The 26,675-nt window shown below is 45.5% G+C and overlaps 1 protein-coding gene across 3 annotated transcripts in view; it reads left to right on the top strand.

Annotated features, from left to right (window-relative positions):
• Positions 1–13,827: 13,827 nt before the first annotated feature.
• The window catches only part of LOC119395845 (mucin-12-like), a 167,778-nt gene continuing 154,930 nt past the window's right edge, over positions 13,828–26,675 (top strand). For 2 of the 3 annotated variants that reach the window (XM_049416788.1, XM_049416787.1), the window contains exon 1: positions 13,829–14,188. The gene's annotated coding sequence lies outside the window, so the exon portion shown is untranslated. Of the gene's footprint in view, positions 14,189–26,675 lie in introns of all 3 variants that reach the window. The other variant, XM_037662850.2, reaches the window with a different exon arrangement.

Genomic DNA, 26,675 nt, shown 5'->3' with positions numbered 1-26,675 from the left:
CGCCGGCTCATCCAGCGCGCGGTGGAGGCTGCGGTATCCCAAGGGATCCCCGCCGACCTCCTCTGAAATAGCGCAACCAGTCTTCGTACTGGTCCCCTCTTTATTGTTTTTTTTTTGTTTGTTCTGGGAGCAATAAAGATACCACCACCACCACCACCGTATGTGTGTGCAGCGGTGTAGCGGATTTCAGGCCATAAAATGTGGCCTATCAGCAACACCAGTAGCCAGCTTCATGGCCACGATGGCACAGATAGGATGCGCGTCACCGATATCCAAGCCTTTCATTAATCTCGTGCATGTGCGAAAGAAATGAGAAAAATGATTTGTTCCGGCTATCTCTGGTAATCGCGTTCTATGAGGAATGAATGGAACATTATTTCGCCCTTCAAATAGAGGAATGGTGAAAGGCATAAACTTGAAACGGCAGCTGGCAAAGAAACCCAAGGTTTCAGAGTTTCAATAAAAACAAATGTAAAGCCTAAATACTCCTGGAATAAAAGAATGACACATAAACGGCAGATATGCTCAAAATGTGCGCCCTACCGTCTACAAAGTGCTTCTTGAACTCTGTAGTGCTAAGGAAAGCCTACTGCATTACTTCGGCAGCGGTTAACTAGTTACCTAAGGAAATATTCAACGTTTGCTCGCCATGATTCGGAAGCGCATTATTTGGTAGTTCTCCTTAGAGAATATTTTTCTTTAAGCTCAAATCTCGCTACAGAGTTTAGGTAAATAGACACTTTAAGTAACAAAAACCATAAGTAATATATAAATCGGGGTTCGAATATGTCTGGCATAGAGGTAATATTATAGTCTAGAAAGAACTCACGAATGTGTGCGCGGTACATATCCTATCGACGATATGTCTAGCGTTGTTATCATGCTAAATGACCACTCTTTCATGCCGCGGTGACGATAAGACCAACGAAAGTCGCGATTTTGCCCGATTCGCAACCAAGCTTTACCAAATCGCGAGTGATACCTGAAGAAAATGCAAGATGATTACCAGGGATGCATTGCTGCTTATGAATACGAACCCAGAGGGACTCATTGCTCTCAACGAAAATTGCCTCATTATTGAAATGGCATCTCTTGAAATACTATTTCTGGCGCCGAATCAAAAATACCTGAAAAACCATCGATAGTGGTCGAGTATGAGAGTGTGCGGTGTCTCGGAAATTAAAACAGAATAAACAGGAATTTTGGGAAGAAACAGTTAGCTAAGACGTAACCAAGACTAACCCCGAAACAGAGGAGGCGTTACCACCGAAAGAATACGTAGATTACAGTACACAAAGAATGTAGTGTTTGAGCGAATTACAAAAAACCTCGCTTGCTATAAAAATACGGACAAAATTTTTACTGCTATGCTAAAACTTCAGAAAATGTACCTTCATTCTTAATCAATTAATATAAGACTCCGCTACGTGCCTGTAACACCAGGAAAAAAATCCGTTCAACATAGGAAAAGCCCACAAAAGAAGTCGGGAATAAAGATATCTTTTGTTTACGACAAACATATGAGGCGAAGCTGACTCATTCGGACAATGAAAAAAAGCGTACGTGTTAGCAGTAAAAGTGGATTTAATAGGCTCTGGTGACTAAAAAAAAAAAAGGCAAACGTTCAAAGGATGACGCCGACGTTAAAAACGTCAGAAGTGACCTTCCTAAACACAATCGCCCGCGGCATATGATTGCCTAGTTATCTCCCTTGAACTTTATATTATGACCTTGACGACAATTATGTGGACAAAAGATGCACAATAGTTAGTAGCAGTAGTTACCCCTCGTATGGAACAAGGCGTGCTAAGCATACCACTTAGAAAAGGTAGGTGTATCCTCCGATATGCGACCGGATGTGCCTGAAAAGTCTCGCAGATGGTGCGACTTCGCTCACACAAGGTCGGCTTGCTGCTGCCCGAAAATGAATATCTTAATGAAAGGGGTGCCGTACAGCTTATAGTCCTTTGATTGTTCTGCGCGCACCTACCGGGGTCAGAATAAAGGTTCCTAGGATGTCATCGCCAACTACTCATCTGGAAGTCCTGGTTACCGTAGAAAAGATGCTTGTGACATTTGCAGCTGAAAACAAATGTAGTGTTTTTTTTTTTCAATTTTTTAGAAGGACCAAGCCCACTTTAACTGAAACTGAACAAAACGCACTTTTTTGCTGCTGATAATATGGTCGGGCCAGCTGTAACAATTTTTCGGCCAGTGTGCTCATGTCACCAAAATACCTCAAATATATATTGCAGCCAAAATCTATATAGATCACTATCGTCGGTATCACGAGTAAAATTTGGATTTGGCTCTTGTAGATTAGAACATTTCACTTGGGTTTGAATTAGCTCGTAAAAGAAGTCGAAATCGCAGCGAATGAACGATAGAGCAATATTTCGCGACTAATATAACACCATCCTTGTGCTTCCGTCGGTGCCGTCATTTGTTGCATGGGCGTAATGGTGATGACTAGACTTGTAGAGCAAGTGGTCCTTCCACGCAAAAGGCGCACCAATCTGGACTGACAGCAGTGTTTTGTTGTTCTTGGCATCTATTGAAGGCCTTCAAAAATGTTTGCTTGTTTGTTTGTTTGTTTGTTTGTTTGTTTGTTTGCTTGCTTGCTTGCTTGCTTGCTTGCTTGCTTGTTTGTTTGTTTGTTTGTTTGTTTGTTTGTTTCCTCAAAATTATGGCACTTACCTACTCTGGGGTATTGGCCGAGACTGCGTATCGTGACATCTCTCTGATAACTTGAAGAATGCATATTAATAATATTGATAAAAAACTAAAGTAAAGAAAAAGATTGAAAAAAGTAAATAACAGTTAAGTGTATTAAAACAATTGCGCTATTTTGAGCAGACCAGACAGCTGTATTCCTCTGACCCGAACAATTTGGGAATGATTTCAATTTGGAGTGCTTTTTAGCTATTAATTACTGTAAGAATATTTATTAAAGTAGAGCTTAAAATGGGATACGTTTTGTAGTTTGAATAAAATTACACACCGCATCGAATACATCCATGCAGCAGTGTCCCGAAACGGAGGCACCGAAGCTTAGTACTATTTCTGCAGATAAACTTAAATCTATTTTCGAAAATGGAGTAACTGGAAATCATTTTCTAAGTAATGAATACCTGCGACATGACAAAAAATAATGACCAACATGTTTCTATTTCTTGACAAAAATGACAGTGAGGCAATATCGCCAGACCAGCCCTGCTGTAAATATGAGTTTAGTGGGGGGACACGGCATCGAAATCTGCTCATCATAACTTCCGATCATCTAGATTGACTTCCACTGAGGTTTCCACGGAAATTTTAAATGCTGATAGTCCGTCCATTTCGTTATTGTTTCTATTATATCTGTACCAATTGCTAATTTTCTATATCTGATCGCTCTTAGATATTCCACTACTGGAAGTACCGATATTATTGGGCCATCCAGTTATCCCCGCGGTGAGCAACCGGCCATTTCATTTACTTGTAATCCACAGTGACCTGGAACCCACAATAATTTTAGGAACCTTAGCTGTGGCGGTACTAATGTGCGGAATGTCATAAGGCTCGAGAGTTATCTGAGGCTGTAAGAGCGGTACATACTGAAAGATCGTCTGTTATTACGATGGCATTGATTTCATTCCAAGGGAGTTTACGAAGCGCCAGAATGATGGCCACTTGCTCAGCTTCAAAAACTGGAGTAAAATCTAGGAGTCTCACAGAGAATGACCAGCCAAGCGAATGGGAGGCAATTCCTACGCCTGCCATTTCATCATTCACTGACGCATGAGTGGCTATTATGTTATTTGTTTGTGCATGTACCAGGTAATTTTGCAACCTGTTATTTAAGAATTTGAGAGATTTGAATTTAGATTTTGGTAGGAAAATCTCGTCGTATTTTATTCTAATATTCTGATTTGAGCCATTAGTTTCTATAACCTTTCTAATGTCCACATTTATACTGTCCAGTTTCTTTTGAACAAAGATTATTTGGGGAGCGTGAAACCGTGGCCAGTGATCAAGAAAGAAGGAGTCTGGGTCACTGATAAAGGCATATTCAGATCTTTCCGGTAAGCTGTATAAGTTTAAAATGTTTCTACCGTTAAGATACGGAATCGCCAAAGCAATGTTGGCAGTGGCGCTTCCTGATAAATTACATTGTTAGCCACAAACCTGGGAAGTCCCAGACGCATGCGCAGCGCTTCTAGCTCCATCAAAACCAGCGGCTTTTTTTTTATAGAACTGGGCCGCCCGAGAATAATATGCACCAAAATTCCAATATTGGCCGCATGTACATTTTGTAGAACACTATCATGGTGTCCCTACGTAACCCATATTTTGCGGTTACTTAGCCTGCTCAATAAGCCCGAAGCCCGTTGTGTCTTTGTTGCTATGTGCTTTATGTGTGGACTCCAGTTAAGTTTTTCATTGTAGATGATTGCCCAATATTTGATAGAGTCAACTTGTGGAATGGGTTCCTGTTTATATACTATAGAAATTGAAATTAAATCTCCTAGCGGAAACACCAAGAATGCACTTTTGCTTATATTTAATGTGAATGAAATCGACCGCAGCCATATTTCTAGCATAATAATGTATCTTTCCAATTTTGATGCAATGAGTAAATGTCACCGTCAGCAGCGAAAAATGAGATGTCATCTGCATAAATGTAGACATAGACATCCTGATGCTTCAGCTTTCTTCTTCGTCTTCTTCTTCTTAGCTCGCTTTTTGCCACTCCGTTTCGGGTCACTTCTTCTTCAAGGAATAGACTGGCTGTCCATTATCTTTATTTCATTTGTCTTTTATTTGAAATATACCGCCTTGTAGCTAAATAAGGACTTAATACTGTAGCGGAAAACACGAAAAGAAATAATAAGAGGCAGAATGAAGTACGAAAGCCGGCCTCTTACTTTTTGCAATCGAGTTTTGCCCTACAACATTATGTCCTTCAATAAGTGCCAACTCGCCCAAGAAAAAGTAATTGTGGAACGAAAGTACTATTGCAAAGCAACTAGGACACAAATGAAACCTACTGGATGCGGCCATGTTGGTTGTTTCGGCCACGATTGTTGACGCAGCGCTCGTTTGATGGATCTCGCTCAGTTTGATTCAAACAGGTGCCTGGCTCATTTTACATTCGAAATTGCCCTTTTGAGTTCAGGTTACAATTAGAAATTGCTCCATATTGATTACAATTGTTTTAGAAGTTAAAGATGCATAGGACCTTCTATACGATACCGTGAAATTTAGCCCAGTTTCGGTTTTTGAATTTGGTTCTTTTACAAAAAAAACCGACACAAATACAATCTTTAACCACTCATCTGCCCTCAGAGCTTCATATTTGTAAGAGAATTCTTATTGACCGGTTGGAGAATCTTAACTAACGTGCAATGGGGAGGCTATTGTCTCATTCAGAAATTTTCCTTTCATTTCGTGTGTTGGGCTTTACCGTTGTTAAAAATGCGCCTTCATCTTTCTCTGCCACATCTCTAACTTACATAACCATCGCCTGCCATATATTTATGCCTCTTAACGTCGAAATGGCCAAACGTTTAGAGAACATCGTTTGAAGGCCAACGGCGCCTAATATTTGATCAAGTTTTGCTAAAATCAATGGAGGCAGATATGAAACAGAAGCTGACGCATGGATCGGAAAATTGCGAACGTAAATCGCAGAGTTTTAAGAGAAAATATTTCTTTGCTTTATAATGAGGATGTGGATAAGATATAGGCAACTGAAAGCAAGAACCAAGCTTTCGCGCAGCTAAAAGGGACACTAAAGGCAAATAACAATTTATATCATACTGAAAGCTCAATGTGTGACAACGTCTAAAACGGCAATATTATCGACAGCAGTGCCCTACTTACCGAGAAATTAAGCTAAATGCATCACACGATGAACGCCACTAGCGGCACATTTTCAAAATGATCCCGATGACGTATGAGAGTCTGCCTACAATTAATCACTAGTAATCAAAGTAGCAGCAATAAAAAAAGAACCTTCCGTGCATCAAGAGACGTATTAAAATGCTGTTTGTTCGTTTGTGTTTGATTCATGGAAAAAAGAACCTCTTTGGCGTTGCCATGGGGAACGGCGCGCGTGGTTCAAAGGTTCCGTTTTCGCCGAACTGCGCTTCGCCCGGCGGCCTGCTTCGCTCACGCAGTCGCGTCTCAGTGGTAGTTTCGGTATCATCGCCTACTGCCGCGTGTGTTTTGGCGCTCCTGAAAGTCACTCTGACAGAAAGTTCAACAAAATGCCGCATGCATGTGATGTTGCCGGATGCCCGAATGGTGCACGCCTCCAGTACACGCCGCCGCGCAGTAAAGGCGGGAAACGTTGGGCAAGGCAGCAGTGACGTGTGAAAGACTGATTTCAGGCGGGCGATTTGAAGTGCGCTAACGCGATGTCGGACCTACTGAAACGTGATTTATTTCAAAATGAGCACTTCCTTGGCATAAAAGTAGCACTACGAGGTTTCTGGACCGCTATTTCAACAATCAACGTCGACTTAATATTTGCCATTAGTGTCCCTTTAAGGCTGGACTTACAATGCACCTGGCTGTCTTAGAATTGTGACCGCTGTTCAGTGTCAAAAAACACTGAAATCAAAGGCATTTCACCAACACGGGGTGAGTGAGTATTGCATGTTGATCCCTATAGCTCTGAAGGGGGGGGGGGGGAAGGCAATGATACGCTTCTCAATGTCAAGAGATGAATGATTACCTGGATGTCGTTAACTGGGTCTGATAAGACTTAAGAAGTGCGCGTCATTAACGCATAGTTTCCGCAGGCAGCTAAGGAAGGTATGCTCATTTCAAGATCATGGAAGGGTCGGCTGCACTGTATATACATTGATTCCGGTGTTTCCGGCTTTAAGAAAGTTTGTCCATGATGCCGTAAAAAAAAATAGGATACTGTTTCCAAAGGCATGCGTTCGTGAGTCTCGCGCAAGCGGTGATTTCAAAGGACACGTCATTTTCTCGTACGAGCCCGAAAAAAAAGTCGATAGTTAAGCTTCACCGGCTACGAAGACTTTCCTTTATCATTATATTTCAACGAGTTTTTTCCCAAACTAGTTACGTTATAATTCTTGTAATCATGTTCGTAGCACAAGAAAACAGACGCACGACACAAGTGAGGAGCACATACACAGAACGGGCGCCAGACATCAACTGATTTATTACTGAAAGACAACATGAAAAGCCAAAAAACCGTCGGACCTGAGCGTATGCGCACCATCACACTCCGAGGTGCTTTCTATAACTGCATCCCCACGTGTTACCGTCTTAATGCGCAAGATTTGCTTTCAGATACTCAAGCACTTTACGGGACAAAGCGACCGACGCAACACTGACACATTTTCTTTCATTCTCGCTTATAGCAAACACTTCTATGATTTCTCGTGTTTCTTGGTTTTTAATTGTTGGTTTCAACACATTTAACCCCCTTTTGCATTTAGGTGCCTGCGGCCTGCGAAAGGCATTGTAAGAGATTTGATCCGTTCACGTCCTCCAAATGTATTCTCTGCTACGTGGTTTCTACTTGCAAAACCTGATAATATATATTCAAAAAAAAATTGGAGGGCGCTTGAGCTTTGTCTTCAAGAGTAGAACGCTATAGCGTAATCGGGCCCCATGCGCATCGCCTTCTCAATTGCTAGCCTAGCTTCGGTTTTCGGTGTATGCCTCAACCGTGCCGTAAGGAAGCAAACGACTTTGCGCTTAACATTAGCCGTTTCAAACTATCCAAAAATGCCTACTACAAGACACAGTTGTTAAGCGCTCACTACGCTATAATTATTCCTTTTGAGAATCAGCGTATCACGCACTACCCGTCCGTAAGGCCACACGCGAACCTACACAGCTGCTCACTTTGTTGATGATTTTGCAGCTGGTGATGAATAAATATGACTGGGCCTCTTAAATCCCTCCTCGTTGCGCAATTCACATGTTTCGACGCCTGGCGCTATTCTTCGCTTCTGCCGCGCAATATTACATGCGTTAAGGGGAAGCTGGCGAGGTTTTAGAATTCGATAAAACTTCGTGGTTAGCACATGCCGACATTATTGTCGACGATGTGGTAATTTTATTGGCGGTTGTTGCAGCAGGAGCTTTAGAATATTCGAAAGAAAAGCTTGTCTTGCTTGTCTTGTCCCACGCGAGAGCGCCGAAAATGTGGGCGTAATTTTCGGTTCCTTTGGCGGAGCCGCGCTACACTCCGACGGAAGGTTTCCGCCGCTCACTTGATCCGATCCTTCGAGAGCAGCGAATTACAATATGTGTAATAACGACAAACAGCCGAGCGCTACGTGAACAAGCGTCTCTCGTATCTTCAACCGTGGCCTCCGTGACCAACTCGTGACGTGCCGTTGCCGGAGTTAATCGAGGAGGCCACGCTTCAGCAGTGCTGCTGTCGCACATAACGCGGCATACCGAGGATGACGTCACCGCGTTCGCTCAGCATTTCAAGAAGCCCTGCGAAGCCTCAAGAAGCCTCTCATTTTTGCCAAAAAGTGTTATTTGCGCTCACTTTTGAGAACTCTCACATAGCTATTCGAATTTAGCAGGAATCAACTGTCCTGACTCGCTCCAAAGTACTTTTTTAAGTGCTTCAGCTTCCCTTGAAGGACACTCCGTCCACTACATGACATTCATACAATGTTTTTTTGTTTTTTTTTTTTCCGAAGCACATTAAAGCAATGGCGTGGCTCTGTGGTAGAACGCCTGCTTGCCACGCAGGCGGCCTGTGTCCGATTCTCACTGGAACTGAACTCTTTTATTATTTACTTTATTTGCATCTTTCTCGATTTTTCGGACACATACAAGGTGATGATCTTGCGCTCACAACAGACGACGTCCGTCGCCAACACGAGAATTTCTGCGAAACGAGCTCTTTAACGCTATCGCGCTAAAACTAATTAACGTTTTTTCCACCGTGTGCATACGAATATACCGTCGCGCTGCCTCTCACGGTGACTGAGCGAGGTACTGTTACGAAGCTATGGGTTTATTCAGCGATAAAAAGAGATGAAATTGCATGACAGGTAGCAAACGCAGTCCGGTACATCAACCGCCCACGTTACGCGCCGGTTCCGCCTCAGCTTCCTCTTGCTCTTCCGCTCGAGCGACTGCGCAGAGCCGCGAAAATACGTTCATAAATGAATCATTCACAAACACCTAGATGACACGAGCTTGATTGCGAGACAGCTTGGAGAAGGTCAAGGAATCACCTCAACGTAATGACAACCCCATCAGATTAAGCGCACTGCAAACTCTGGATACCTCGGAGCCAGTCCTTGCGAGCATTGACTAATATCATGGATTGCAGCCTGCTTCCTCTAATACAGCCGCAGTCGAACAGTAACAGGCCGTAGTTTGAGACCTTGTTGGTATGCGCGGTGAACGCTGCTATATATGCGAGCACATCAGTCATCCGCTCTTTCCTTCTTCTTTTCTCTATTCTTTTACTCCCGTTACCCGTGCCCTTTGTAGGGTAGCAAACTCGATGCAACCTGGTTAACCTCCCTGCCTTTACTTTACCTCTCTCTCTACACAGTCGGCGCATTACTTCCTTCACCTGATGGCACCAACTTAAATTTAACAGCATTTACTTCTTATCATAATGTGGTTCCGCTGCGGAGATTTCTAAAACGAATAGACTTCGCCGCGCGTTTGACGATCTTGTTTTCATGGGTGAGGGCGCGATTGTATTCGATCGGGTACTACCGCAAACATTTTTCCACGTTCGTCCCGTAGTAGTGCGTAACCAGTCTTAAAAACGGAGGGGGCGTGCACACATGAAGGCTCCCTAAAGACAATGCGCTGCGACAGTACGTGATATGTATCGCCCTCTCCTCTCCTACGCTTCCCCCTCTTTCTCCTCTCCTACGGTTCCCCCCCCCCCCCTATCTTGCCTCGCGCCGCAGCGGCGCCGACGCAGGCAGTGTCGCGAGGCAGCGTCGCGGCAACGTCTTGATTGAAAAAAGCGACCGCTCGCGCTGCACAACCGTTCACTGACCACCCCGTATATATAGGCACTGGATTTTGACCTCCAAGGTAGTGCGTGTGTGCGATTTCTCCTGTGCGTGATTAAACAATGAAAATTCACAGCGTACATGTAAAATTAAAGTGAGCTGCAAGTCGTCATAACTCTCATCGAACCTTTAGTATAAACGCGCCCGATCTCACGTCGGTGAGGATGTACTGGGCAGAATTCACGGAAGATTCACGGTTTACCGATGAACCTCCGCAGCTTCGCCCACTCATCATCATTTACTCTGTGGATATGCTGTGATTTTTTGTTCATACACTTCGCGCCTATGTTGTCGCCCGAAAGTGGGCAGGGTCCGCCTCTCGCGTCGCTTGAATGTCACGTGCATGTGGTAGCTCCTTAACGTCACTATCGTCCCCTTTTTGACAAGAAACCGGCGATGTACGCTAGAGATAGTGCAACGGTAAACATCACTTGACACGCTGAGAGAACTGTTTGAGAGAAGGCGCCAAACCACGGACTCCGATAAAATAGGGGCGCGGAAAGGTTCGCTTTACTGTTTGGCTCTTCTTCATGGGGAATATCTGCTAGACTGAGAATGTAGAAGTACTCTCTGCGGTGCGATGGTGGCATTTTATAGAAAACAGAATCTTAAAGAGCCGCGTGAATAAAAAATTCACCGGGTCCCTTATGCATTCGCCAAAATTGAAGGCGAAAGCCATAATTTTTATTTTTCTTCTCAGCCGATTGCCCCCCCCCACCCCTGCAAGCTATCTGCACCAAGCATGGTTTTGTACTGTCCTCGGGATCAGAGGGAGTGCAAACTTTCTGCATCTCACCTGGCTCCGGGATCGGCCCATATATGACGGAGCGGCCGTGATGCGATGAATTGATCATATGCCGTCATGATGACGTCACAAAACTTGGCAATCTGTGATGTCATGATGACGTCATAGGATGCCGGCATCACATGATTTTTTGCATCATTCGTGTTGACGCCGACGGTTACTGTTCGTACTTAATGAGGCATTTAAGGCTTTCGCCTTAATTAGATTGATGTGCTCTCTTGTGCGGTAGGCATTTGTGAGCTATTGGGCAATTAAGGCAGCGGTAGCGGAAAGCTTGAAGTACCAGGCAAAGAAATTAAGTGTTGCTTTTAAAAAAAAACAAAATGTAGTGGTATTCTCCAATCTATAGGCTATAGCAGACATACGAATATTTCACGCGTGTTCATGTAGATGTCATACGAAACAATTATCTTGTTTTCGCCGCCATTTACAGTACATACACCGTCATTCGGAACTTCGACTGACAGATGCATTTTTTGTTTATCTTCTGAAAATCTGCACCCATCGTGCGTATAATTCGCAGCCGCAGTGCAGTCAAATAGTGTCGTTCTTTTAGCCATTTCGATTGTAGCCTATAGCTATCAGGCAAAGCTCATAAGCGGTCACTTATAATGTAAAATTATACCGGAAGCAGGGCGACGTTGGTTTACGGCCAGCTGCGTGTGTAACTGCTCAGGTATTCTTGTATCGTATTTGCCTACGTTTAATGCGTTCGCGTTCAGGTGGTCTTAATGCAGCAAACTTGAGTACACAAAAACACACTAGTCACGCAAGCAAGAGTACTCCTCCTTCAATAATGGCAATAATCAATAATGGCAAACAAAATAATCTGCAGCTTTCCATTTGCTCATAGAAACCTAGTGTCTAACGCATTATCCCTGTTTTCTTATTAACGAAAACAACCGCTGGAAGCTATGCGAATGAAACTTTACAGACATTATAGAAAATATTAATACGTCCTGGCATTTATGCTTATTTTCTAGTTGATTGCTTGATGCAGCTGTCAAACCAAACGTCTCTTAATCAGTCTTCTGACGATGAACGCGCTTGAGGATTTATCTCGTCTTCGATATTTATTTTTTAGATCTATAAAAAAGGAATATTGGGCCAGAACTTAGCGTGGCACTCAGGTAATTAAATATTTCGATTGTGACGTCTACTGCGCGTGTGTGCAACACTGGTGACATTGCACGGTGTCATTTATAAATGTCGCGTAAATTTATATATCTGGGAAGAGTTATTTTGTTGCGCTTTATTCCGTCCTCCCATTTTAAGTTGAATCATGCTGAATGCCCTACTCTGGCAATATCGGAGAAATATCGCCCTCAGTCGATGTTTTCGCAAGTCGTTCGTCTGTATGGTCACGAAGCACTTGCGCCGTCGTTCCAAGCTCACCGACATGACCAATTTTCTTAACTTGCAGCTTGGATGCACGCATGATGACTGCTTCTGTCGCTCTCAGTTTCCATCTTAACCTTTCTGGTTCATTCCTAAACGCTTCAGTACTGGGGGTAGCAAGCCGATTATTTAATCCCTTAAACCTCCCAACCCTTTCTATCTTTCATCTCTGTCCTCCTCTTTTCTATTCTTTTCTTTTGTTTCGCACTGATATTTGGTGCAGCTGCGCTGCGTCTCTCTCGTACTCGCAGCGTGGCTTCAAATTATTGTTCCGCATTGGCTATCCCCACGTGATCATCCCAGATGGGCGGCAACGCTTTCGTTGTTAGTTACTTGAAGAACCTCACATATGAACTAATTATATTCTGTCCCGGGATACCGAACACAAAGTTGTCCCAACGCGCGCGGTTCGTCGCTGACAGGACGTTATGGGAGGGACTTCGGATGGCGTACCGGCTTCCCGCCGATCCTTGATGTTAAAATTCCCTCTGTTCTCGCAAAGAAATAAAAATGAAAACAAAACGAACGAACAGAAAGCTGAGAGAGTTTCCTACTACCGCCGTTCTGAAAGATTTCGTAATTTGCACTTTACGTATACTAAGTGCTGATTGGCGTTGAAGTGCAATTATGCGACTAATGCTGACACGCACTCTGGTGGCCAATGGGCGCTCATATCGCGCAGTGCTTGGTGGTCTTAAAGGTGTTCGTGCGCCTGATGTTCTCAAACATATGCTTTTTGTTGGTTCGTCAGGAACACACCAAGCAAGCAAAGAAGGAAAAGGCTATCTTTGTTTCTTCTTCTTGCTTTGTCCTTGCTGGAATAGGTTAGTTGAGAAGCGAGCGTTACAACAGAAGCATTCATCTATACCTTCCCCAGCTAACCCCTGCCACCTACCCCCAAAACCTACACATACACACACATGCGTACACACACACACACATACATTTAAAAAAAATGATATACGCTGAGGAATTCTTTCCCAGCTTGAAGATCTCGTTCCTGAATTCTGGGCGTGAAAGCCTTGAGTCTAGACGCGCAGTAAGTGCGCTCGCAGGCTCAGTGGGAACGTGTGCATCAGGCAGCGAACGTAGCGCGGTAGAAAGCGGATAGCCACCGCCAGCTATCTGGCTAGCAGCTTGGTAACCAAACACTGGCGGAGGGCGCTGAAAAAGGGGTCTGTCTGGCGATTTGTGTTTTTGTATTCCGACCCCGAGTTCCGCCGGTGTAATCGATACCTATACGCTGTCGGCGTTCAAGGGGGGCCGGCAAGGCTCGGGTCTTTCTGCCATCGCTGCAAAACAAGCAGTCGGAAATCAGCACGCTGGGTTGGCCTGAGTAGTGCGCGACCGGACCCTACTTGGGGAAATAAAGAAAGCAAAAATAATACGTGCCGCAACAGCAGCAGAGAAATCATGCGGCCACGTTTTTTGAAGCAGACGACGATGGCCGGCACGCACAACGTGCTAGCTCACAGCCAATGGGAGAGCGAGCGTCGTCGTTGTTGCCACGGGCAACCGCCAATGGGGGCCCCTTACCGGTCAAACTGGCTTGTCTTGGCCCGGCCGCTCGGCGGGCGAGAGGATCAAGAAGAAGAGAGAGGTAACACCGGTCGGCGGCATTCCGCTTTGTGCACTGTGACGCTTCGGATGTTGGCCGCGAGTGCTCTCCGCTTGGCGCGACTGTGAACGCCCGGATGCGAGCGGGATTAGCGTGGATGCGCGCCACCACTGACGCCGGCTCGTGTTGTGTGTGAGAAGAAACACGCAGCCGTTTCTCGTAGACTTCCGGACGGTGCTGGCGAATTCTCGATCGTTTCGGGGAAGTCTCTCTGCCTAAGTTCGTCGGCGGTTTTGTCGTTCCACACTGCGCGGCAGCCTCGAAGCCGCCGCCGTCCTCCTCACGCTCAGTTATGGATACCACCAGCCTGCCTCACGTCCATCATTCTCCTGCTGGGTGAGTTTTCCCACTCTGCCAAGCAACACGCGCTGCCGTCTGTATTTTTTCTGTCTAACTACAGCTGTACTTGTTTATTAAGTGCTCCATACGATACGCATCACAAGAAGCATCACAGTCGAATCTCGATACCCTGTGATGCGACGTTGTCGATTCAACTGAGAGGCTGACGTTAAGTTGCAGGGTATGAGAAACGCGTGTGATCCTACCGTCAACAGTTCGATTAAACACAAGACAAGACTGTCATACCATCGGGGTATTCATTTCTGCTCACTGGCTGCAACAATGTGTCGCCTTGGAGAGATCAGGTGATGATGATATTCTGGCTGTCCCTATAGTACGCTAATTCATGTGCAGGCGAAAATATTTGAAGAGTGATAACACAGACACGCGGACGGCTTACAGCTCCACTGTTATCTTCGTGGACTTTGCAGCTGTTCAAAATGTCTTATGAAGCCTGTGGGTTTTAGAAAGACCAGGAGTAATCTCGTAGCGTGCAGGCGATGCACGCTACGACAGGGACCAGACTGTACCGTTGTTCAAGCTTCGAAGCGCAAACTTGTAATGGAAATAAACTGTGGCTTTCACGGATTGTCAGCATAGCACGCTTCAACGGCCGTCTTATGAAGTTAGTTGGATGTCATCAGCAGCATTACACGTATGCTGAGCACGTTGGCGAGCCTGAACAGTGACCGTTACCCTGTGACTCAATCGAATGTCTTTATAACTGACAGTCCTTGTTGAAAAATTGCGCACCGTATCGCTTCAAGTAATGCAGGCTTAGAACCATCCAGCGAAGCAAATTGTTGTACAAAATCAAGTCATAGCGATATGGAGTGGCCGCTAGTTTTCTGCATAGTTCGTCAGAAGGAACGCGCGCCTGCGACAAGGGCCAAGTGCAGATGCCATTGGCTTTGTGAACGCAGGGATTGCTGCGCTTATTTTCTTTTTTCTTTTAGCTCGAAGGTATAAATCGTGCGGCTTGTGAGTGTACTCAATCATAATAATCCGATTCCTTCCCGCATTGCCAATACGTGCGTTAATTGTGAAGGACTTTAGTTATTGGGAGCGCGTGAATTCCTTTAGCGGTGGAAATGCATACGAAGCATATCAGTATGGCTTGGACATGCGGAACCCGTCATCATACAGGTGATGTTGCTGTAGATGGGCCTGTTGTAGACTTCCAACATATGCTGAGTTTTCGAATCCTCCAGGTATGTGCCTGCACTTATCCTCTTGAGGTCTCGCAGTATATCAGAGACACAGGGTGGATCACTCCCTTAATACCATGTTTATGGCTTACGCCAGACCAGAGGGATCTCTCTTGACGCCAACCCATCAGAAAGACCAAAGCATCAGACCGAATCAGAATAATACACTCAGTTCCCGCCGATACGCGTTACCGTGTATACGTCCCACTGAACTGGGAATTGCTAGAACACAACACATATGGGATTCACCGAACAAACCAGACAAACAACGAGAGGCTGGTCTTGTTTGTTTGGCCATAGCTTTTGTTCTCACCTATGGCTTATTCAATGAAGTGTAAAAATTGGGACCATATCGGCACTATACCTTACTAGGTCTCGATGGATGGGACCATGGTATCAAGAATCATAGTCAGGTGACACCGTATACTGGAGGTCCACTAAGTACAAGATGTTGGTATGCTGGGCTAGTGGTATGCTTGACCACTAGTAGTCCACAAGAAGTGTTTAGTTCTAGCTATGAATGCTAGAGATGAGTAATTTAGGCAGGCTTCCCCGAATGGGCCATAGAGATTTTCTGAAGAGGTGTGAGTAACACATGGGTGAATGCCAACCCCACACGAAGTCTCCGCTACAAACGTACATGTACATCCTCCACCTGGCGGGTAAGGCCGCCTGGGAGGCTTGAACCACACGGTGGTATTAAATCTCGTGCGTTAGATCAAATCACCATTTGGTTGGTCTTTTGAGAGCGGTGTGTCCGTATAGATAGAAGCATGCTGCGGGTAGTGGTGGCGGCCTGCATACCCAACTGCAGACGACGTCCCTCGCAATTCACCGTATCTAAAGCAAACCGCGCGCTTGGGCAGTCATACGGTGTACTTATTATGCCAAAGGGTGGACTTTCTACCCTTTCCAGATATCCTTAATGGCCGAGGATGAATCTGTGAGTTAATATAAGCGATGCGGCAGCAGTTATTACCAAGCAATTTGCACCTCGTAGTGCCAAATGCTCAGCACGGACTGATGGAAGCGGAAGTGACAGATTACACAATGGACTCTTATGGCTAGGTACTCAGGCACTACGGTATACGCAACCATTTGTTTGATCATTGTGCTAGCATCAGCGAAGGTCGCCACTCAGACTGTTGGGAGTGCGGCATCAGTATGTCTGGCGGCAGCTGAAACTGCAGGCTTGTTCGATTATTGCTTATGCCTATATGGTGCAGCTAATTTCATCGTTGTAGCTGAAGCTCTGGAATTGAACAACAAGTGTTGAAGATTGGTTTGTCGTACTTGAACTGGTACAGCGCACCGAGGGAAAGAAGAAATAGCCAAGCCGGGAAACACAACAGGACAGAGCGCTTACTTCCAACTGATTTTTACTTGCAAATTGCATCAAATATATAGTCTTGCGCAAGCATACAAAAACACCCGATCGCAACGCCAATATGAGACAGTACCATCGCAAAGTCACAGACCAATGTTTCATAGACGGTTCACCTGATTAAGGAAGGACATTCCATGTTCAGATAAGGCCTAGGAGTGGCGCTGATACATTTGATTCCAGCCCTTGCTACAGAATGTGCGTCTATAATTTCTTGCGTGATTTGTGACGGGTGCTTTTTCAACACTTTACACTGATCAAACTTAGGGGAACATCCACAATCGCGGCAGTGAATCTCAATGTGTCCTTGGACTGCTTTGTGCACATTGTAACAGGGCTCTCTCTTTTAAAGCCTTTTGTTATAGGCAGCGCCCCGTTTGGCCTATGTACCTCTTACCACAGGAAAGTGGTATCGAGTACACAACCCCCCAACACACGGCATAAACCGCGTTTTGTGCTTGGTTGAAGAAACAGTGGCGCGCGGCTGGAGGGAACTGACTGCTTTGCAAAGCCGCTGTAGCTTATCAGGCGCCGAAAACACCACTTCCATGCTAAATTTTCGCCGATCTTTTTCAGTCTATAGGAAACGTCATGCGCATGGGTTATGACTACAGGTCTTTTACGGTCGTTGCTTTTCTGCTGAGCCTCCGATATGCAGTTCTTTTTTATCTGTTTTAATAGATTTTCCCCCTGCTCAACGAGCCCTTGAGTTCAAAATCAGATTCAGTATCATTTAGCATTTTCTTTTGTGAAATGTGGAAAGAAAATGCAAGGATGGCAGCAAAAGGCTGCTATGTTAGCAGCCCCTAATGCACCCCCCTCGATGTGCTTTTAATTTAGGCTGCGTTGTGGTAAGGGAAACGTGCGTCATCCTGACACAGTTCACATCTTGGCTCAAGCAGCTTAGTTAAAGTTACATCAGCACACAGACATAATTTGTCGAACGTTTACACTTCTAGTTTTATGCGCCTGCAAACACAACACGATTCTCTTGGACGGCACCAAAGGTACACGTTCTTCAGCAGTAGGCATATTGAGCTAAGTGATTACAATACAGCCGAAGGAAGCTCGTCTATTTATCTTCCTGGACATGTTGCGTTTCTTGCCGAACATGTCCCGCATTTCATGGTCGCCGAAGAAGGCGAACACGGCCGTTCCTTCGCTGAAAGGAAGTGTTACGCGCGAGGATTAGACGCCCATTGAGGCTCCGCTTTCTTTATTTTCTTTGTACGATCCTTTTCTTTCGTACCGTACACTTTGATCGCCAACGAGATTCGACAAGTGTTCCAATTTGAGCCGCAAAAAACCGATCCAATTGGTTCCAGTTGGAGGCCACGTAATGCGACAGCAAGTGTGTGTGGGCCCATGCCGGCACCGCGTGCGCCGTCTGTGTGTATACATCGGCACACATCTCAGGTACGGCGCCTCATTGGCTGCCTGGTAGCTGCTTTTAGTTTCGCCTATCCTGACCAACTGGAGACAACGTTTAGGAAAAAAAGAAAATAAGGGCGGAATGGAAGGAGGAAAATAACTAGAAAGAAAACGAGTTGACACTGCGAAGTGATCTCTTTACCGGCAAGGACGGTAGTCGTCGGTTTGATTAAGAAAAAAAAACACAGAAAAAAAAGAGACCTCCAAGGTTTTTCGCTTCCTACGCGGTGCCTGGACGCGGGAATACGCGGCTGGCATATCGATACGCGTCCATCCCACATTAGGACAAAAAAAAAAAAAGAAATGCCAGGTGCGCTACATACCGTGACCCGGATGGATTGTGGGTTGAGAAAAGGAAAAAAAAAAAAGATATTTTAAGAGAGAGAAGGTTTGATCTTGCTGCTGCTGCTGTTTTTTGCGCCCTGCCGGCCTGCAACGTAATCGAGTGCCGTGCAAGAGAGCTCCCAACTGAGAACAGCAGTTAGGGTGCGGAATACATGATGTGGCCGTGGTGCTTAATGTTTCAATTTCACTCGTCGATGTTATATATTTTACTCATAATAGTGCGGCTTAGTTCAAAGGGGGTACAATTGTATGGGGTTTTTGTCGAAGTTCTTAGTAGCGCGCACCAAGCTTTCATAGTAGCAATGACGACACGTTAATTATATATGTGGAAGCTGGTTATATGTCTGAAAATGTTAAACACTTGTCGACGCAACCTGCGTCGTTTGTTGGAGTTTGCAATCACAATGTCAGAATGACACCGCAATAGTAAGCGTTCACAAAAGGTAGGATTACAGTGGTATATTAGAGGCATACTTCATCACTGAAGGTACGGCACTTTATCGTTGTCTGCGGAAATAATTCAGGCCAGTGCGCGCAGGCGTGAATACTGATTACAGCAATTACTAACGTTGCCTAAAGTGTCCGACTAGCAGTAGTTGCTTGTATTCGATGTCATTACGGAAAGAGGTCGGTGACCGCTCTCAACAGCTGTTAGAACTCAGTCAGTTAACTATTCGTGTTGGTGCAGCTGTGATTCGAAAGGAAGGTCGTCATCGAGTGTCTCGACGCAGTGTAATGTATCCGGGTGCACAGACTTGTGAGCTGCGACCTGCGACGCCAGGCGTGCAGGACATGCGTCTCAGTTATGTGCAATCATGCAAATGAACAAACGTAGCTACCAGCTCGCTTACATCGTCGCAGGAATGATGAAACCACTGTTTTGCTGAGCCCTCGGTATAGTGCGAGTTGTGCATACTGATGGTCCGCACACGGTCTTTACATCTATCGTCCTTGCAGTCTGTGCAATACGAGAACTTCATTAAATGTCGCGTGCTGCTTGCTTAACCTTATACCGAAAGAGGCGAATTTCCATTTCGTCCCTTGCATCTTACTGCGTAACCGATTTATTAGGAACTGTGTTTCATGCACGTCGAGCCATGTTTACGCTTTGACGGTTGTATATTTGTTTTGTGAAATCTGACTGGTTATACACAAAGAAAGGTATTGTCGGCAGCGTGGGTTGTAGAAGAAACAGCTTGCCAGTTTCGCCAACATTGCATAAGTTGAGTTCGGCAGTTCATGAAAGGCATGGTGTAGATAACATGTGATTTATTAAGGGCACGCAATGGTTGTCAAGGTATACGAATATGCCGCAAACCAAGACTAATTAGTTGGTGGCATAAGATTACACACGTTGAAGGCATATGATGTCTTCGACTAGCGTAAATGAGGGTTCATTATGGATCTCTCAAATAGAAGACTGATCGAAGTAAAAAAAGATGGCGGTATATGGCGACAGATATTAGCTTGTGTAGGAGAAAAGGAAAGGGCTAAAGGGTCTCTTGCATGCGGACGTTCAGGAATGCCCATAAAAAAGGCGCTACTGCCCCATACGCCGTTTATTATGTGCTTTTTTTATTGATCTCTTGTGGTACTTGTAATTAGAAAACCAGATCATCCTGATTGTTTTGTCTCGGCAAGCGGCAAGAAAACTGTTGCCACGTATAGACGGCGCGTAGTCCAAATCTCAAGGTCGAAAAGCTTGCAATAACGTTTTTTCGTTAGGAAATAAAAATAAAGTGGGATATGCATACGGTCGTCCATGGTTCTAATACGCCGCGCAATATTTGTAAGTTTAAACGTCCCACGGCGATCTGTCACTGCAGAACGCATTTCTGACGCGAAAAAGTCTTTCTTGGTTGCTGATTGAAACATTGTTGCTGTAGAAACACAGGGAAACTGCGGAACTTTTTCAGCAGAACACTTCTTTAGAACACTTTAAGACCGATAAATAATGTGATAGGAGTAGGATATAAATATGTTCATGAAATATGAACGCTTGCACTTGCTACAGCTAATTTAACTAATCGATTGTTATTCGTCATGATTGCATGCTCCCCGGATTGAGGCTACCCGGTGCCGTCCCATTTGCTTTTCATCTATGGCTTTCACACAAACATGTGGTGTATTATCCTGGGGCATATTATTGTGCAAAATAGCCAATTTTGAAGAGACACTGAAGAGAAATAAACAATCACTTTAGACTGACGAAAATAGTTCAAGGAGATTAGTTGCCACTAAATTTAGCGATATTACTATATTATACGTTCAATATTAGAAGATGAAATTAATGACGGTGCTTCGTTACTCGAACGACGGGGCGAAACACTGGCGGCGGAACCACAGTATGGCGTCATGAATTTCGATCAATCAGTTTATTCTAGTTTTTTTTTATTGAGCTAGAGACGGCGAAAAAGAAATGTACAAGCAGCACTGTAGAGTCTTACCACACAACGAAGTCCTTTCTCAAATTTTGGCCGTTGTGACTGAGCAAAAGTTCTTGAATCTTAATGAATGCCGTCATTTCACTTCTGATAGTACAGCGTAATCCATACAGGCCGGTAGGATAAGACTGCAGCTGACGCCGTCATAATTTGTGACGTCTCTGCGACCTGGTGCCGAAGCTTCAACACGACTCCGTGACTCATATGTTTCAACTTTATTAGTTTTCCTTGACAAGTATTTTCTACAATAAGGGTGGCTTTCCTTTTATCATAAAAGTAATATGTAGTAATACATCTCAAACAGTTCTATCTCTGAAGTGTTCCCTTATTATTTAATTCGCACGCTAAATAATAACTCCGCAAAGGCTCTTCGGCGGGCCCCCTTCGCGAGATGCAGTCATTGGCATTGGCTGCATGCGGGTACACATATTCGGATGCGAGGGGCTCTCTCAGCGCTGCGCAGTTACTGCGTGTGACGGCGATAGCCGATAAGTGGCTAATCTGCTCTCCAAGCACGCGTGGTATGCGCGCTAAGGACGCTCAGACGACCGCGCCGAGAGGCTTCGGTGCGGTACTCCAGGGACGCATTGCCTGCTTTCGCATTCACTCACTTAGCACCAATGTCACGGCCGAGAGATCCGAAAGACGAGTTCTCGTTGCCCGTGCGCCTATATTCGAGGGGCGTTTCGCAGGCGCTGACGGGAAGATTAGGCTTTTTATTTGGAATTAACTGGCAAGAGGAAATTGTAGAGGCGAGGAACAACCGGATAGTTGTTTCATTTGAGCAATTTTTCCCTTGCAAGAAAGCCTTTAGGTTAGGTAAGCAACAGGTGCGAAAGAGAAATATATAGTGCTGACACGTGTGCTGTTGCGTCACATTGAAAATCTGACGCGACACGTCTCTTTCCACTACGCCGGTTTTAATACGAAAGTTCTAGCAATCGGAGAAGCCGAAAACAGCAGCCGTCGTTGAGGTGGAGGACATTCGAGCTTGCGCACCTCTGTGCTTAGATTAGTATTTGCGCACCCCCTTCATTCATGTACAGGCGTATTTTGCATAAGCTGACCACATTGCCCGAATGGTCAGACGGAGTACAATCAGAAACTCCTCTATTAGCACGTTCAATTAACATATTCAGTTGGGCATTCGAAATTTCTCAAACTCTTTCCGGCTTTCGTGTGATTTCGGAGCAACGCGAGAAAATTCATTCCTCAGAGTTGACTGTTGACGTGAACCTTGTACTGGGACATTTTGTTCAAAGTCGCGCTTCAAGTGACGTGCGCGCCGATAACATTTATCTATTTCATCTTATCTATAACACTGCGGATCACAGTCCGGTCTTTGCAGAAAGAGGAGCTGCACGACAACGTTGCCGACTCAGCTGGTTTGCCGCTATTCGTTGAAAGCAAATAAAAAGAAACGACCGTTTAGAGCGTGTACTGAAATATCTTTCCAATACTGCCGTTATTGTTGCGCGCTCCATCTCATATAACACGGCCAAGGTCGATCGTCTCCTTCCGGCAGACGTTGGATAATTCGGAACAGCCAGAGTTCAGAGGTCGAAAGGCGGCTCGGTGTTCGACCTGTTGCGCACGACAACCAAGAATATAATCAGAAGATAGAAAAAAAAAAAGAAAATGAGCAAAATAGATAGAACGCAGTCACTACGGCGCAGTACATAACGCCGCATGTTTCTGGGTTACACGGAATAATCTCTGGGTCAGAAGCGAGGCTCGTGTTGGTCACCAGGCGAACTTGGCGGCTCCATCCATCGACAGAGGAGAGAGATCGTGCGTGCATATATACGCACCGCCGAAAACGCGGCGTGACTATTACTATTCCGGGCGTCCCGTTGGCCCGTAGTGCGTTGCACGCTTTTCTGTTTTGTGCCGTTACGACGCATAAGGAGGCAGAGAAGGGTGCAGCGGGTCAGTTTCTAAATAACCAGTTCTCGGTCGGGGCCCCGTAAAAACAGCGTCGTTGTTGTTCCTGTTACGAACGAAGGAGGGGAGCGCTCGCTATTCGCTACGCCTGATAAGAATCCGTCCGTCGCACACAGTCTACGGCAACTCGGATTGAACGTAACAGCTGCCCAGCTTCCAGCGTACACCGCGTGCCTTCCATGCCTGCCCGCCTGCTTGGGCCGCCTCGAATTTTGACCGATTGTTACATTACGTGGCTCCAGGCCTTTATAAGGCTAGCAGTCCACGCTGCCGTGCTGCTGCTTCGCGCTTATTTCTCGCGTGTTTTCCTTTCTTTTCGAGCGCGTTTTCTTCGCCGGCCGCTTTCAGGTAGACCCACGCGATCCCCGCAGCCCTTTCTTCTTTTTTTTATTTTTAATTTCTTGCTTTCGCGGTTCGCCTTGCTTCGTTCTTCTGGTGTTATTCGTTCCGAATATCTCCTTGTTTTCTTGTATTTATTTATTTCCAGGCTTTCTAGGCGTGCGATACAGCCCGTGCGGGGCGCTAAACGGCCGCTTGGGCACGATACAGCGGTGGGGGGGGGGGGGGGGGGGCACCGGCTTTTGAATGCTCGATTTTTTGCTGCTGCTGTCGCTGCCGCCGCCGTCTCCCAGCCGGCCGACCTAGATCGGACCTTATATACGCGATGTGATGGCGCGCTGGGATAGGGCTGCGGCCGAGCGACCGGCCGGCGGCTGCCATGCAGTGCGCGCCGAAATATCGCCCAAAGGATGTGCGGCGATATATCGACACCCCCCACCACAATCTGTTGTGTACGAGGGCCGAGATCGAACGCACGCAGCGCGGGGTTTGTCGATATCGACTGTATAACGTTGCGTCAGTTATGACACGCTTTAAGAAGGGACGAGGCCGCAAAGAAAACACGAGGAAAGCGGGAAACCTGGTCGTCGAGTGTTACAAAACCAAAGGCGGCACTGTGAAATCAGTCTTTAGCGTTTATGTTTCTGTGTGTAAGTGATACAAGGGAAGGGGAGGTGTGGCCGCAACTCTGTATATACTAAATTATATTTCAGGACAGGTGTTTGCTCACATTTCGCAGTTTTTTTTGCGTTTGTTTTTGTACTAATGAATGCGTTATTTAAGGTTATGCAGGCGTGCGATTTGACTGGCCAGCTAGAAGTTAAGTTAGCTTAGCAGTAACATCATTGTACACCCCTTACACTGGCATCGATCACTCGCCATTGTTTTGGTAAATTTAGGAGCGCATTTGAAATCATGTAACCCTTTTTCGACTCAGTTATTTCGGTGCGATGAGCATATTTTTCGTTAATTTCCTAGTGGAGGCTCCTTGCTTTGAACAAAAGAAAAATTGCAACAAATCACATCAGTATAAGGAACCATGCAACACTTAAATGTACAACCAAGAGTGACGAACACATTCTATATATGTGGCATATTAAAAAAAACAATCCTAGTCGAAGGTTATCGGCATTGATATTTAGACATCGCGCATGAAAAGCTTAAACCTATAAGTGCCGTTGCACGGAGTAGTTACAATATCTACTCAAGTTTACGCTATTCGGCGCAGAAGTTTAAATATCATTTGTACCACGTAAAAATTGTTTAAATTCAGAAGCCAAAACGCGGAGTTAATAAAAGAAGAGCTTTGGACGCCGGCAAAAGTGACATTGACACCAATATAATAACGCATATCTTTCCCCACGGGAGAATTCTTTACAATGAATTTTGTTTTTCTTCTCCATTGTGAAAAAGGCTCCCGTGGGGGAGATTAAACGCTAATATATTTGTTTTAAAATCATTCTGGTCGGCGTCCCGATCCTTTCTGTTAATAGGCCTCATCCAGACTATACGGGCTTACGTCATACTCTCGACTTCATCAGTTAAAAATTAAGCAGCGATGCATCTGTGTGCATTTCATAGGGATGTATTCCAGGTTCCTATTTCGCGCTTTGGTGCTGTGCCGTAGGAAGCTTGTTAATACCTTCAAGGTATTCATCGCATTAGTTCCTGGACGCGGAATAAAAATAGGCTAAACTGCAGCATGTGTTCCAAAAAAAAGAATTGTGTCGGCGACGTCACTTAAGGTGTCTTTGACACTTAATATGTGTTTATACGGCCCATGTGATACTATGCTATGTACAGTTCATGCTCTGGCGTTGTTAGACTCCGCGGTACCGTTCCTGATATTCGACTCCGTGCTTTCTGCTGACCTGCATTCTGCTCTGCAAAAGTTGCGCAGTAACTGAGAAACACGTTTGCGTCTCTGGCGACAGCGTTGTCAACCTGAAAACAAGAGGAACGAGGTAATCGTGCAGCGCTCGTTTACGGTTCGTTGCAATAGGTGCACACGACGAGAAGCAACCGGTGCAGTTTATCTTGTTTTTAAATGGCGTGGCCTGTGGATGTCTGCGTATTCGCAACTTTTGCAAACTGCAGACCGACGCTGCATGATGTCGATATTGTTGTTCGCACTTTGAACTGCCGCACGCTGAAAGTATCCTGTACACGCCTTGCAGCTAAGTCAACAGCTCCCGGTAAGGCACGGTACGTCGCTATGACCTATGTCAGCAGATACACAATAATTCGATACCACAAATTAAAATCGCAATTATCGCGACGTCATCCAAGGCAATGTCCTTGAAAGACTCTCATACGCGAACGCGCTTCGTGTTGCTGCATTTATTTCTTCTCACTGAAGGTGTGCGTCATCTGGATCAAGGTCAACACCTCTTCGTTGTATAAATGATCTGTCTGGTTATGTGCCTGCTGGCACTTATGCTCATATTGATTGACTGATTGATTGATTGTTTGATTGGTCGTTGATTGATTGATTGATTGATTGATTGATTGATTGATTGATTGATTGATTGATTGATTGATTGATGATTGATTGATTGATTGATTGATTGATTGATTGATTGACAGTGTTTCGCATATCACAACAACGCTCTTTGCTACGACGGCAGTGCCGCTTCAGAATATTTGTTTCCTTGTGTAAACGCAAGTCACGCAGTTGAAATATTTGCGCACAGGAACATTTTTATATACTTTTGCTATCGGAATGCAACCAGTGGTCGACAATCGAATTCCCGACTTCGTGTGCTGTGGGAAAACGCCGCGGCCACTGCTTGAAAGCAACGGCTTACGCTGCATTCCACTCTACTCCGGCAGCGGCGGCCTCCGCTTCGGGGTCCACTGGGGCCGCGGTTGTTTCGCGAGGAATTTCGGCGGCCACACTGTACGGCAAAGGGACAGGCGGCACGCGATCAGATTTCACCTTTCTCGGTGAGCCGCGCTACAGAGGAGAACACGTTTCGTGTTGTGGGCGTGGGTCGGCTCTACGGTTGATTGCCCTCTTCGTCTCTCTGCCTCATGAACTTCCAGCGACCAGATGTGAGATGAGTGTGAGAGGGAGAGAGGGTAAGAGACTGGCTGCGCATGCACAGTGATGTCGGAAAATTTCCGTGGATACGGTGGGGTCGCTTCGTCTCCATTTCTGCACCGGAAGACCCCTTTCCGAGGATACTTTTGGCGCACAAGCACCTGTTTCAGTTAAATCAATAGCTGCCGGGGACTCTACATACGATATTGAAGTATTCGCTTCTCAGCACCATCAGAGGGACTATGTGTATCTTGCGGTGCGTAAAAATAAAGTTGTTTACAGAGAACACATTTAGAGAAAGGAAATGTACGAGGAAGGGGAATGCGCGTTGATGTGGAACCATACA

The sequence above is a fragment of the Rhipicephalus sanguineus genome, chromosome 6 (genome assembly GCF_013339695.2).
Source record: "Rhipicephalus sanguineus isolate Rsan-2018 chromosome 6, BIME_Rsan_1.4, whole genome shotgun sequence".
Classification (NCBI taxonomy): Eukaryota; Metazoa; Arthropoda; class Arachnida; order Ixodida; family Ixodidae; genus Rhipicephalus; species Rhipicephalus sanguineus.
The sequence above is the reverse complement of the archived record's forward strand: the minus strand, read 5'-3'. Positions and strand labels throughout refer to the sequence as shown.